The sequence below is a fragment of the Clytia hemisphaerica genome, unplaced genomic scaffold (genome assembly GCF_902728285.1).
Source record: "Clytia hemisphaerica strain Z4C2 unplaced genomic scaffold, Clytia hemisphaerica genome assembly, whole genome shotgun sequence".
Classification (NCBI taxonomy): domain Eukaryota; kingdom Metazoa; phylum Cnidaria; class Hydrozoa; order Leptothecata; family Clytiidae; genus Clytia; species Clytia hemisphaerica.
The window spans coordinates 7,351-22,087 of record NW_027103602.1 but is presented as its reverse complement, the minus strand read 5'-3'; the positions used below and the strand labels follow the sequence as shown (position 1 = coordinate 22,087).

Below are 14,737 nucleotides of genomic sequence, written 5' to 3'. Positions count from 1 at the left end.
TTAATCCACCAATAGCTAATGACTAAGTTTTATAACACATAGCTAAGTGGATGGTTTCTTAGCTCTTATCCCTCAGAAAAGTTGATACATTTAATAGAACGAATAATGAACAATCATCTATTAATACCGTTGAATATACAGTATATCATAATCCTGTGCTCATAACCATTATATGTGACTCCCCAAGCGAACTGGAGTACATAAAAATCTGACCGGTCTAGGCTGGCCAAGAGACCGGTTACGCAGCGGCCAAAATACGAATGCGACTGTTCCATTGTTTTTTTTGATCTGCCAAAAAGCGGGCAAAAGAAAATTTTGCTCAGTTGTTTTTTTTCGACTGTAACAGCCCTTTTCTACTGTAGCTGCCTTTGTTGAATTTCGAAGCGGCCTTTGGTCCGGTCTTTAAACCGGTCAAAATAAATGCCGGCGAACGATAAAATCATAACAAACGATGTGTATTTTAGGGAATCGTTCGGTGATATTTTTAGATAAAGTTTATATTGCGGAACGTACCGAAATCAATTTGTTTGTCAAAAAATAAACCGTTCCGTATCATATAAAGTATCAAAATCTCAACGTGCGAAGAACCTTTTCTTTTGCCTTCAAGCTGTCGAAGAGTCGGGTGCTTGGATGTTGTTTCAGAAAATTTATTTTTGTTGGCTTTTATCTTTATATCTAAGATTTTAAGTATTTTAAAACATTTATTAAACTGACACTTAGATAATTGAACCAGCTAAGCCAATTGAGAATTTTGATTTTGCAAAGAAAAAAACTTTTGCTTGTGTCATACCCAAAGTTCTCTTACTGTACCAAAGCAAAAAGCAGGACAAGTTTCAAGTTTTTATTTACGTTTTTTCAAAACTATGTACATTTAAAAACTCCTGGTACAACCCAAGGGCTTTCTAGTTCGACAGGATATTGTTTTAAAGAAAGTAAAAAAGAAAAAGGGAAGAAGAACTCTGCTTCTTCAGGTTTTGGAGGGAAGAAAACATTATTTTTTCAAAACAATCTCAAGATTGATATTCAAAAGTATGAATTGTTTAATACAAACAAACTATTACGGCCATCGAAAATTAGTTATGTTCGCGTCGCAGAAGGTCTCAAAATTTGATGCGGACGGGCGGGCAGAAAAATTTCCGGGTTTTTGAAATATTGCCTGAAGCCCTCTGCCCCAAAGAAAAAGAAATACATTTGAAGAACTAAGCTGTTTCTTCTGGATCTTTCCTGGAATTCTTTCGCATCTCCACACTTGAAAATCAGTGAAAATATGATGCGGGCGGGCGACGCACACAGAACAATTTTTCGATGGCTGCCTATAATGAAAATATACAAACTTTCATATCACAAATAACTAAGGGTGTTTGACCCTGAACCCCGTACTCATTTCCCAATCAACAATTAAGCTCTATTTCTAGAAACAAGGTGGATGAAAAAAATTATGTTCGTTGTGATAGTCAATGAACAAATATTTTAGAATCTTAACTTTTCCTCCTTATCAGTACACAATATCCAAACATTAAACATGACTACTCTCTCTTGGAGACAATTGGATTATCTTTGTAACGCAAGGCCTGTAATATATAATTATACATAATATAAATAGATAATATGAATAAAGTTAAACGAATTACATAATCACAAGAAATTTATTATATATTATCTATAAACAAGATCAATTGTATGACGAACAAACATTTGTCTTATCTCTCCGATCAAGTATGTATATGCTAAGTCTCTAAATTAAGTCCGTCTTAAATCATTTCTCAATATATCTCAATTTTCTTCGTTTTATGGTGACCGTTGTCTATGTGTCTTGATCTTCCTTATCCTTGTATAATTATAAATAAACCTAAGGAACTCCCTGAACTAACGAGCTCCTCCCTTGGACGAAAACCTACCTCCCTCGAGCTATAGGGGTCGGCCTTCGTTCGCCAATCTGACCGATCTTTTGGCAGGACAAAAACCTTGGGTCGTTAAATAAATAAATAAATCTGCCGGTGAATCTCCTCCTCGTACCCGTATCGATTTTCTCGGTTCTGCTTCTGTGTCTTCTCAGTCGGTCAGCTGTTGTCCGTCATTTTACGTGGTAAGAACGCGTAAATGAAAAAAGAAATACGTCAAATAATTAAATACGGTTTAAGTACACGACCTTTGCGTTGCAATGAGATGACACGTCTACTAATCTCTCCCTTTTATAGCGCATGCTCAAGAATTCGCATGCCGGTACTTTCGTCCGGAACCGTATAAGATATTCGATTTCCGGATTATTTTTTCAAAATATATCGGAAATCACACATCTTAACTTTTCCTCCTTATCAGTACACAATATCCAAACATTAAACATGACTACTCTCTCTTGGAGACAATTGGATTATCTTTGTAACGCGAGAAACAAAAAAGTAGCAGTTCGAAGAAAGTTAAAGTCAATTCTTAAAGGGATTGGTAACTCATTTTCAAAGGTGATATATTGATTTGTAATGGCTATGTAAGGCTTAATTCCAATGATATTTTTAATATGGTATGCTCCGTGTTTACCTAACTTATTACTCCCATCGACCTGAGCTAAATCTGAATCGTTGTTGGCTGCCTCTAATTCCCCACTAGAGGTATTAAATATTGCTTTCTCTCCTCGTAGCTGTTTTGCATTTTTCTGCCTTTTTCTAATAATATCATCTCTTCTTTCCTTTTCTTCAACCTTGGTTAACCGATAAAAGCGTAAATTGATAAGTGATTTGGGAATTAGGGGACGAAGTTAAATAAGTAAGTCTCTCATACCTGTTGTCCGTCGAAGTTCAAACGAATTCATCAATAATCATTAAGTTCTAATGCCTCTTCTGACACCCACAGGCTGGAAAATGCCTCTACCAATCAATCGACTGGTAAACATAATACGATCCGGTCCACTGACCGATCAATAATTTTTGTCAACTCATTAATATCTCCTTCACTTGTTCTAACGTCACGTCCCAGTTCGTTTTGAGCATGAAAAAGAAGAAATAGAAGAGACGCAATACTCTGACTCAAATGGGAAATTAACGATTGTTTTGCAAGCATGTTCGCCTTAATGCCTTGTTCCCTCGTTAGGCTTTTGAAAATCTTAACATCATCCTAAAATCGACATGAAGCCAATGGACAATTGTTTATTTATTCATTTTTGAAACTATTCAAAATTTATAATGTACTTGAATAATTGGAAAAGGAACCGATCTATTTAAAAATGTCTGACAAGAAACTATTAAACGCCGTCTTTCCTCCGCTGACTTCAATAATCATGAATTCTAATGCTGCGCTGTGCTCATCTGACACCAACGGGCTGGCAAATGCCTATACCGCTCAAGCGATTGGTACGAATAAATAAAATCCGGTCCACCGGCCGATCAACTTCGCTCTAACGCCCATAAACTAATTTTTTTTTTTTTTTTTTTTTTTTTTTTTTTTTAAATAATTAATTCTGGAAACCTTGCGTAAATCCCATCCAGTTCATATACGCTTTCCTTTTTTAGAACAAAAATCATTCTAAATTCGATATAAGGCCAAAGAACAATTGTTTATCTATTCATTTTTGAAGCTATCCTTGTTTTCATTTATTTTCAAAACACACTGCAAAATCGACAAATGTCAAGTCTGTTAATTAATTCTCGAAAACCTGGCGTAAATAACTTATTGCAAAATCGAAATAATGTCTCCAAAATATAATTGATTCTCGAAACCTGGTGTAAATACCATCTGGTTCATCTACGCTATCCGCTTTATTCGCTCTAACGCCCGTAAATTCATTTTTTGAATGGTTGTTTTCATTTTTCAAAAACTTATTGCAAAATCGAAAATAATGTCTCCAAAATATAATTGATTCTCGAAACCTGGTGTAAATACCATCTGGTTCATCTACGCTATCCGCTTTATTCGCTCTAACGCCCGTGAATTCAATTTTTGAATGGTTGTTTTCATTTTTCAAAAACTTATTGCAAAATCGAAAATAATGTCTCCAATATAATAATAATTGATTCTCAAAACCTGGTGTAAATACTATCTGGTTCATATTCGCTTTCCGCTTTATTCGTTCTAACGCCCGTGAATTCAATTTTTGAATGGTTGTTTTCATTTTTCAAAAGCTTATTGCAAAATCGAAAATAATGTCTCCAAAATAATAATTGATTCTCAAAACCTGGTGTAAATACTATCTGGTACATTTACGCTTTCTGCTTTATTCGCTCTAACGCTCGTTAATTTAATTCTGACGTTACCGTTAATTCGACATTAACAGATAATTCAAAGTACAAAACGTTGCTAGAATTTTTTTTTTTTTTTTTTTTTTTAACCTTTCTTAGATGAGATCCCGTTCATTAGCCAATCCACAATTCCGTCAACATCTCTACTTCCCCCTTTACTAGTTTAAGCATCGTATCTATGATGTTTTGGCAAAGGAAGAAATATCCTAAGATTACAAAACGTTGTCTCTTATTTACCACATCTCTACTTTTGTTTCTACAATTTTCGCGTTAAAAGATCGATAAATAAATCGGTAAATAATACGAAGAAATATTTTCGAAATCATTTAGCTCAATAGCTTGCGTAAATAACGCATGTTCCGCTAGCCTATCCACAATTCCGTCAACATCTCTACTTTCCTCGTTTACAGTTTTAAAAACGTCCTGTTTATACAGTTTTGGCAAAGATAGAAATATCCTAAATTAATAAGCGTTGTCTCTTATGAATCATTAGTTATTGTAAATTTGATAAGTAATACGAGGAAATATTTTTCAAAATATATTTTCAAATCAGATAATTCTCAAAAGCTGGTGTAAATAAGGTCTGTTTCACGAACCAATCGGAAATCCTTAAACATAAAACTCGACAAATTATGCAAAATTTCTCAAAACCTTTGAAAACTCATTTGATTGCGGATGCCAAGAAGAAAAAGAATGTCCGAAAATTTTTTGCGTTCAGACGATAACAAAAGCTTTGCAGTGTTAAAAATTTTTAATCTGACAAGAATCTGTCAGTTTTCATTTTTCCATTTGCAATGCGAATGCATTTTTGAAGTATAAGCAATAAAATTACAGTTAAGGGAAAAAAATAGAAGTCTAACTTTTAGGTCCCTGGAGACTCACAGAAAGTATGACAAATTGTCACGTTGTCGTTACACAAAGAATTAAAAGATTATCACGCATACTTTTCAATCAAATACCTTCAACTAAGTTCAATCAGATTCTCTTTGGATTTCCAGCTCCTTTTCTCTTCGACTCTTAAGACTTATCAGTTGCTCCCTTGAGGACGGATAAAAAATCAAAATGCAAAGTTTCTAAAATTTTTAGCTGTTTAAAAAACAACGTATCGTTCCATCTTTCCTCGTGTTATGTTTATAAAAGAAGTGTAGTATAGTAGTATGAATTTTTGAGATCAATACAATGCTATCCCGATTTTACAAATACTTTTGAAAACTTAACCTTTATATGAATTTTCCGAACACACATGAAGCTTTCAATGCACACCTTGCTCTTGATTCTCGATACTAAGTCATTAGATACAAATGTTTGATACGTTCTTAAAAAGAAGGATTTCTTACCATATTGCAAAGCTTTCTTTGTTTCTTTCATCCTTTTTCTTTTTGTACCCTCTTCAGTCTCGTTCATAAATCAAAGTTAATTTCTCATATACGGTGCATTGAGCTTATGATCTAACAAACTATTTTTGATTTCCTTTGAAGTCTCTTTTTGTATCTTGACATTATCCAGTGCTTTCTCAGTTTTTCTGAGGTTTTGCTGCCTACTCCTGTAAACGTCTTCTAGTACACGACCTTTGCGTTGCAATGAGATGACACGTCTACTAATCTCTCCCTTTTATAGCGCATGCTCAAGAATTCGCATGCCGGTACTTTCGTCCGGAACCGTATAAGATATTCGATTTCCGGATTATTTTTTCAAAATATATCGGAAATCACACTTTCTCTCTGTTTTCGATCAAAATTGCTTCACATTTGTATCTATTCAATAAGAAAGAACTTGTAATTTAAAAAAGCTGAGTTAGCAAATAAAATCATTATATCTCAGAACAGAACCTTTAAATGAATAGATAATAAAAGGCAAGATCTTGTGTAAAAGATTGGACATTTCAAAACTAAATTAAAATCATTCTGACAGAAACCATTTCCAAACGTTAAAATAATTTCAATAATGCAAAATAAAAGTGTTTTATGATTAGTTATTAGCTTTTTTAATGATTTTTAATCCATTGTCTGTATTTTTCTAGCCTTGCTGTAATGATCTTTTCAACGTGTGATTCTAAAGACTTAGGAATGTTAAACTTTTGATATGCAGATTTTAAAATTGTTTGCATTTTTGTTTCATCAAATTTTTGTAAACCTTGTTTGCCATTAATGTTGCAGCTTACAATTTCTGGAATGGTATATCATTTTTGATTTCACTGACAGCATATTCTGCGGCAAGTTTGATGATAACTCCATCGCATTCAACACTAGTTGCAGATGCGGCAAGCTGTTCTGCAATACGCTGTATCTGTTGGTTTGAATTTGTCTCGACTGCTAATGGTTGTTCGGCAGTTGCGTTTGGTTGGACTTTTGTGGCCGTGACTTCAACTTCTCTCTCTTGTTCTTGTGGTGATGTTATCCAATATTTAAGGTTGTTGTTGTTGAGAAAATTGTCAATTTGCCCAATGTCATTCATTTTAATGTCATTTATTTTGTCAATTCTGGCATGGATTCTATTGAACTCAATTTTCATCCAGTCTTTTAGTTCGTTCAATTTGGTCTCAAAGTTTGACTCACGAGGTCTTGACGAAGCTCCACTTAAAATCACCAGGGTTTCCCGCTCCTGGTAATGTCCAGTGTTGGTGAGGGGAAGTCAATGAGCGTCTTACTGTCGATGTCTGTTCTGTTGATTGTAATTTCTTACATGTTTCGGGTGATGCTGGCGGGGTTTGTTCAAAAAATGTTGGCTCCAGTGTTCCAGGTGGTGTTTTGATTGTTCCAGTGTTTTGATTGGCTCCGGTGTTGCTGGTGGTGTTTTGGTTGGTTCTGGTGGTGTTTCGGTTTGTTCCAGTGTTTCGGCTTGTTCCAGTGTTTCGGCTTGTTCCAGTGTTTCGGCTTGTTCCAGTGTTTCTGTTTGTTCTGGTGTTTCGGTTGCATTCAGGGTTTTCTGTTTGTTCTGGTGACAGTGTACGTTTCGGTCTAGACTGATGGACTGCAAAGTGTGGCGTGTTTAGTCTAACTTCCTTTTCCATGAAGTTTTTACGTACTTTTGATTTAATGCATTCCCTCTTTGAACAAAGATCAACCTTTTCGAACTTTTTGACCATTTTAATCTTCTCTGATTGTCGCTCACGAAAAGCATTCATTGTCTCCTGCTCCTTTGTAGTCAAGGCTCTCTCGGGTAAATTAATGCGTGTCCAAAATTTCCAGTAATTTTCCGGAGGCACTTCCACCCCGTTAAACATATAACATTATACATCAAAAGAAGCACATTTTGGAATAGAATTTGAAAATCACTGTTACTTAAATTTATTTATCAAATATCACCAAATTATATTACTTTTTCTAATTTTCCGGGGGTTTGCATCGATACAATTTCGACGATTTATTTAAGTATAAGGCCAAAACATTTAAGTAACAGTGCTTTCCAAATGCGTTACGTTGGTACAAATTCATCCAGAAACTTTTTTCCCCAAAAATCGGGTGGCTAATGGGTCCGCCTCGCGATTTGCGGTTTATGACGTAATGTTTCTATATTTGGATGCCGAAACGCGCTTTCCCGTACTTTTACACTTACCCCCGGATTTCAAGACTACTTCGTCTGCCGTGTGATTAAGATGCGATGAAAGGCGCCAAAACGAGAAAATTTGTGTTTTGAGATTGAAATGGAAGGTGATTGAAATGTCCAAACTGGCTGACTGAGCTCCAGCTATCATAAAGTTCTCAACAGAGATAGATGTAATGGTTCACATATTTGATAAAAGTGTTTGTGATATTGTGATTGCTGTAAGAATTTACTTTAAAACAGATAGATAAACCCAGACACCACCACCCAAAGGCTATATAAATAAAATAAGAAGGGGGGCAGGGGGCGGTGGGGAGAGGAACGAGGGGAGGGTCAGATCAGACTAAATATATCAACCCAAGAGAGACTATTTTTGACCATTTAATTTTTGATAACCTTTACAAAAAATACACAAAGTGAGGTAACGTTAACGAGAGATTCAAAAACTGTTTTTGCCTGTGTTTCTTTTTTTATAATAGAGGATATTTTTTTAAGCTTTTCTTAAGTTCTGTTGAAGAATCCTCTCAAATTTAGTATGCTCTTGCTATTCATGAGATTATACCACCGTTCCAAACAAAGGTATTGCTGTCAAAAGTTAGAAGGTGAAGACCCACTGCACTGCGATCGCTGACAAAAAGATGTTTGTTTACCTCCTCAACATTTTTATACAACCTCTTCCCGTGCCATTTCTGAGAACTTCGAATTATATACAGTACAGGAAACAGTCAGGGCCTCTTTGGTCTTTTATAACATTAGTTCGGATAGAATAAAAACATACCTGATCAACACAACCAAACCTTCTGTCTTGCGTTTACTCTTTCCTTCCCAACAACTTTCGTTTTTTCGTTTTTGCTTATGTACCGTAAGTTGGTCTAATGTCAACATCCCTCTTCTAATTTCGACATCCTTCTTTAAGGATAGAAAGCATAGGAAGGTCAGAATTGCTGATTGAAACTTATTTTCTTTTGCTCAGCAATCAGTTGAGGAGTCCATCAGTGATCCCGACCTTCCTATATTCCTATCTCTAAAGAAGGATGTCGAAATTAGAAGAGGGATGTCGACATGAGACCAACTTACGGTAGGTTTTAAAATCCACAAGTAATGAACCTCTTATAGCTCTTATAGCTTTATTTGAATAAATCTGTGCAGGCTGATAGCGGTTATTTGAAGATATTTTCAGTTATAATCCAAGGTGGAACAAACTAAACATAGAAAGGGGGTATTTTTTAGTGCTATACGATGATCGGTATTTTTTTTGAATTCTAGGTTTAGATTTTTCTACCCAACCCCGTTGCTATGTACGCGCGCCCTGTTGCTAAGACCTTTGCTTGAAATCGAAAGTGAAACCAAAATAATTTAGCGCAAACTGCCGTTTGCGTAATGTCGATAAAGTGAAATGAGGTCCTGACTGATTGAATGACAATAACGTTCGATAAAACCTCTAATGTTTAAAATAAATTCTAGATGGACAAGGCTAGAGAAAACCAGATTTCATTATATAGACACAGTGGATCAGGTATCCAAGAGTAGAGAAGTTCAGAGGAATTATCAAGACCTTAGTATAAGAAAGCCGCGGCTGGAATGTTTACAGCATAGTCATCAAATACGACATAAATTCAGACGTTATCATTCCAGCCGCAGCTTTTTTTGATACTATTATAAGACCTATTAAATTTCTTTACCAATAAAAACCTCATAACGTCTTTCACTAAAGCATCTCCGACTTTGAAAGGCTCAGCCATTTCCTCCATACCATCCAAACGTGACTTAACATAAGTCAACTTTTCTTCTGTATTGTCTTTGCATTGGCCAACGATGAAAATTTTGGGTTGTTCCACTTTACTTTGCACATTAATGGACTTTCCAAACAGTTCACGCATCTCCTTGTCAGTGTAAAAAATATCATCTGAATATATGACCTTGACGGTATACAGGAAATAACCGGAACTCAAGATCGAAGTGTGGTCACCCCACGTTAGAAGAAAACGATCATATTCAGCCATTGGTCTCAAGATGCCTGAACAATAACGAAGTTGTAAATAAAAAAATAATTATTTTTTACCTTCATTCTCAACCGAAAATGCTTAAAGTCAATCATAAAGCTTAAGGCTATTTCGTGACAAAAAATGAATCAGCAGCCTCTACACATTGTAAGTGTGCTTAACAAGAATATGTATGTTGACCTGACTAAAGAGAGGGTTAACTAGTTACCCATAGATTTGTGTTCCTCAAACTTTCTCCTTCGAATTTCCTCGAGTGGAAGTTTGCGTCCACGAATTTCAACCTTTTCCTTAATAATTTTCCCCTTTTTAAACTTGATCTTGATGTAACATTTTGGTTCAATCAATTCACCGATTAGAATTTCTCCCTGTTGATTTTCTTCAGAAGTTCTTCCTTTAAATACTTATATGGCCTTGGCATCGGCAGAGACAACCCTATAAAAACAAGACAAAACATAACATTTTTTACCCATTCTCATCAGTATGAAAACTTAGGGGGGTAAGTTATTATTGTTATTAATAGAGACACCAACTTTTCTATCCCAAAAACTATAAAAAGGTCCAACCACTTAATTATTTTTCTAAATTTTGTAATAAACACTATATAAGTCAATAATTCTGGGCAATTGTCTAAATTGAATCCTGATTGAAAATGGTATATCAAAAAACTTACCTTGCTTTTTCAATTTACACCTTCTCACTCTGTCTTTATTTATATAATTGTTTTTAAATAAACTAATATCGACTTTCTCTGCCTCTAAAAACTCTCTGACAACCATGTTAGCCTGAGGACTCTCTGGGATACCAAAAGGTTTTCCAACTGTTGATAAGCAAAGCTATAAAAGTAATAAAATAACAAACTCTAACAAATCAGGAATCACTGTATATTTCAGTCAATAAAATTCACGTTTGTGTCATTTACAAGGAAAAAGAAAACATGAAAGTTTCAAAAAAAATTCACTGAAACATTGAAATTCATTGCAAATAGTTAAACTGTTAGAAAGTGGACTATAAAAGAGCTATAATAGAAGCTCTTAAAATTTTGTCCATCGAACTATTGATGTTTGTTAAACAATAGTCATCATATCAAAAGTATATTTTAACAATATGATGAACTATTGTGGTTGTTACCTTTAGTGGAATAGCCAGGTGTTATAACTATTTAACCCCACTACCCTTTCCGCTTCAGGGCTGTTTCACTCACTGGTAGTGAAATCGGTGGCCGGTAACATTATAACCTGAAGCATATGTTGAATTTCAAGACAGGTTTCTGTTGTTTATTGAGTTTAAACACATAAAACGTGAAGCAGTTATTCCTAAGACTAAATTGATTTTAAATGAAAATCCTTTTAGGAAGAAACCACAAACAGTATTCATTTTAATTCATTAAATGCATTATTTGATACTTGATATAATACAGCCGGTCTAGTAACATCATTTTGGGTATTTGTACAAGCACCAGAATGGAAGTGTTGATTAATTAAAGCTAATTGTGATATCAGACATTCACATGAAGAAATGTACTCAATTTAAATTATCAAGCCTCTGTTTCAAACCTTTGATCCTTTTGGTAAACTGTTGACATGATTCAACAAGCCAGCTTTATTAAAGTCAAGTTGATCAAGGTTTTTTGAGCTTCTCTTTTTCTTGCATTTTCCTGATTCTTCGTCTAGTTTACCTAGGAATTAGAATAGAAAGTTTACTATTTATTTTATTGCTTATAATACATAAGTCATATTATATGTCATACCTTAATGGAAGCAATATTGGCAAATTTTTCAAAATACGAATTGGTTCCTTTTTTTGTTCTAGACAAAAATTGGGGTTGTATTTAGTATTTTGAAAAATTGTTCATTTTGCTAACATAAGCTCTCGCTAAAATTAAAAAATTGCATTATTTTCCTAATTATGTTGTAATTTTTAAAACTATGGAGTTTTTCCAATAATTATACATGTTAGTTTAGCCTTAGAAAAACACTAGGTTCACAGAAATGAAAACTAGATTACGCTTCTCTGTTCTTGCTTTAGCATCTGTAGGAGATTCCATAAACATTGCCTTTCTTTGTGATTCATATTGAGATGCTGTTGACGTGTCAAAGAGAACTTGAGAATCTCGCGAAATAAAACATTCTGAAGCTCATCTCTAACATCTCTTCGGATCTTTCTATCTCTTTTTTTCCTCTCAGCCTCTGTTGGTTTTGTTTGCAGTTTTGCCTCTGGAACTTTACAAACAACATCAGTAATTTTTTTCCCATATAAACAATGGAATTCTTCATTCAGTTTGGTCAAAACAGTCGACGCAGCTTGTTTTTGATGTTTTACAGACGGAGTAGAATGAATGGGGATATCAATCTTTAATGACGAAAATGGTGTTGTTGGCGTCTTTGCATTTGTAGATTTGAGGAAGGTGTGGGATGAGGTGTTGAAGGTGAAGATGAAATGACTGAAATGGTGTTGAGCATGTTGAATCCAAAGAAATTGAAGGCACAGGAAGTCTGGGCGAAGGATCAAAGATGATAAATTTACATGGCTGACATTCACGGACAGTGTGTAAACGTTTATGGCCATCATCCAAAGCATTCCATTTCTCCAAAGACAAACATATCAATCCATGCTTCTCTTACTCCTTTTTGTAGTTTCTTTTTATTAGTATTTAATACAAATCGATTGTAATATGTAATAAATTTTTGATAGCCATGTGATATGCGCAAACTGCGATGAGAATTCATTGTACTTTTTTAGTTTTCTTGGGCATGGTATTTTTGGCTGATTCTGAAGAGAGTCGCTTTCAGATATTTGCAATGAAAACAATAGCCATGTTATTTATATCTTCATTAAAATAAATTGTCGTCAAATATGCCCAATTAGAACTGTCTATTACATAATTGGATTAATTGAATCGGGGACACGCCACAACGCTCAAAATGGTCATCCAACAGACAGTGAGTTAATTGCTGCGCGAGTTACGTCATCGCAGCAAGAGGCAAACAGTGTTTCAGTGGATATATCAATAATTATAAGAATAACTCTCCCGGGCCTTAAGAAAAGCTTAAAAAAACATCCTCTATTATAAAAAAAGAAACACAGGCAAAAACAGTTTTTGAGTCTCTCGTTAACGTTACCTCGCTTTGCGTATTTTTTGTAAAGGTTATCAAAAATTAAATAGTCAAAAATAGTCTCTCTAGGGTTGATATATTTAGTCTGATCTTACCCTCCCCACCGCCCCCACCCCCCCTTCTTATTTTATTTAGCCTTTGGGTGGTGGTGTCTGGGTTTATCTATCTGTTTTAAAGTAAATTCTTACAACAATCACAATATCACAAACACTTTTATCAAATATCTGAACCAATACATCTCTGTTGAGAACTTTATGATAGCTGGAGCTCAGTCAGCCAGTTTGGACATTTCAATCACCTTCCATTTCAATCTCAAAACACAAATTTTCTCGTATTGGCGCCTTTCATCGCATCTTAATCACACGGCAGACGAAGTAGTCTTGAAATCCGGGGGTAAGTGTAAAAGTACGGGAAAGCGCGTTTCGACATCCAAATATAGAAACATTACGTCATAAACCGCAAATCGCGAGGCGGACCCATTAGCCACCCGATTTTTGGGGAAAAAAGTTTCTGGATGAATTTGTACCAACGTAACGCATTTGGAAAGCACTGTTACTTAAATGTTTTGGCCTTATACTTAAATAAATCGTCGAAATTGTATCGATGCAAACCCCCGGAAAATTAGAAAAAGTAATATAATTTGGTGATATTTGATAAATAAATTTAAGTAACAGTGATTTTCAAATTCTATTCCAAAATGTGCTTCTTTTGATGTATAATGTTATATGTTTAACGGGGTGGAAGTGCCTCCGGAAAATTACGGGAAATTTTGGACACGCATTAATTTACCCGAGTATACTTGAAAACAATAATACACTATGAAACTATGAAAAAATACAGAACTCATGCCTTCAACTCGTTGAAATATACACTTTTGTGAAAATTTATTTACACATGAAATTTATAACATTTATATATACATTGTATACAAAGGCTTTTCTTGTATTCAACATGTATTTATATTAGGACTAGAATTAGAAAACAAGTCATGCTAGCCACACAGAGCTACATACAGTCTGGAAATTGAAGATATCGGAAAACAGAGAAATTTGATTTTGACGTAAAAATGTCATAATATTTGTTCCCTATCCTATTTTCCTATTTTTAAATATTTTTTTAGTATAACCAAAAATGGATATGTCATCGATGTATCAAGAATTTGAACACTCTTTGTTTTTGGTATAATTTATATACTAAACTCAATTATTTATGGGAAATAATAGTAAAAATATGCTATTTTTGCACCATTTATATAATATATCCAAACAAAAGCTGTGACTCCCCAAGCGATATTTCAAGTACCTGAAAATCAGGCCGGATTTTAGACAGTCTTTTGGGTCAGTAAATGACCAGTAAAAATTTACCGAAAGACTGCTACTAGTCCAGTTAATTTACCGGCCACTTTGAAACAACCAGTCCCGGATTGGCCTTGATTAAGCGGTGGATGTTGATTTTAGACCAACTTAAGGTAGTGTCTACAAGTGGCCAGGGCCGTTCAAAATCAGATTTTCTAGAAGGTCTGAAGGCCGATATACAACCAAAATCTGATCGCTACTAGGCCGCTCGTAATACCGTACCAAGACCGGTCCTCTGATTTTCATGTACTTTGAAATCGCTTGGGAAGTCACATATTTCAAACATTTCTGACGTCATAATCTGCTAAATGGTAGGCTGACATATTTGACTTTGAATGAATGAAGAACAAGAAAATGTGACCGACTGCTAAATGTGTACAAAGCTTTTCCTAACTTGTGAAAATAAACTAACACATCGCCTTTATTGCATATTGCAGATGACAGCCTGGCATCTTGAATTTTATATACAGCAAAAATATTTGAGAAACGCAATC

The 14,737-nt window shown here is 34.7% G+C and overlaps 1 long non-coding RNA gene across 1 annotated transcript; it reads right to left on the bottom strand.

Moving 5' to 3' along the window:
- Positions 1–1,534: 1,534 nt before the first annotated feature.
- Positions 1,535–3,652, bottom strand: LOC136802031 (uncharacterized). The gene is made up of 2 exons (XR_010845945.1): positions 2,776–3,652; positions 1,535–2,064 (listed from the first exon to the last, which is right to left on the bottom strand). It is a non-coding gene; the product is annotated as an uncharacterized lncRNA (long non-coding RNA).
- Positions 3,653–14,737: the final 11,085 nt, after the last annotated feature.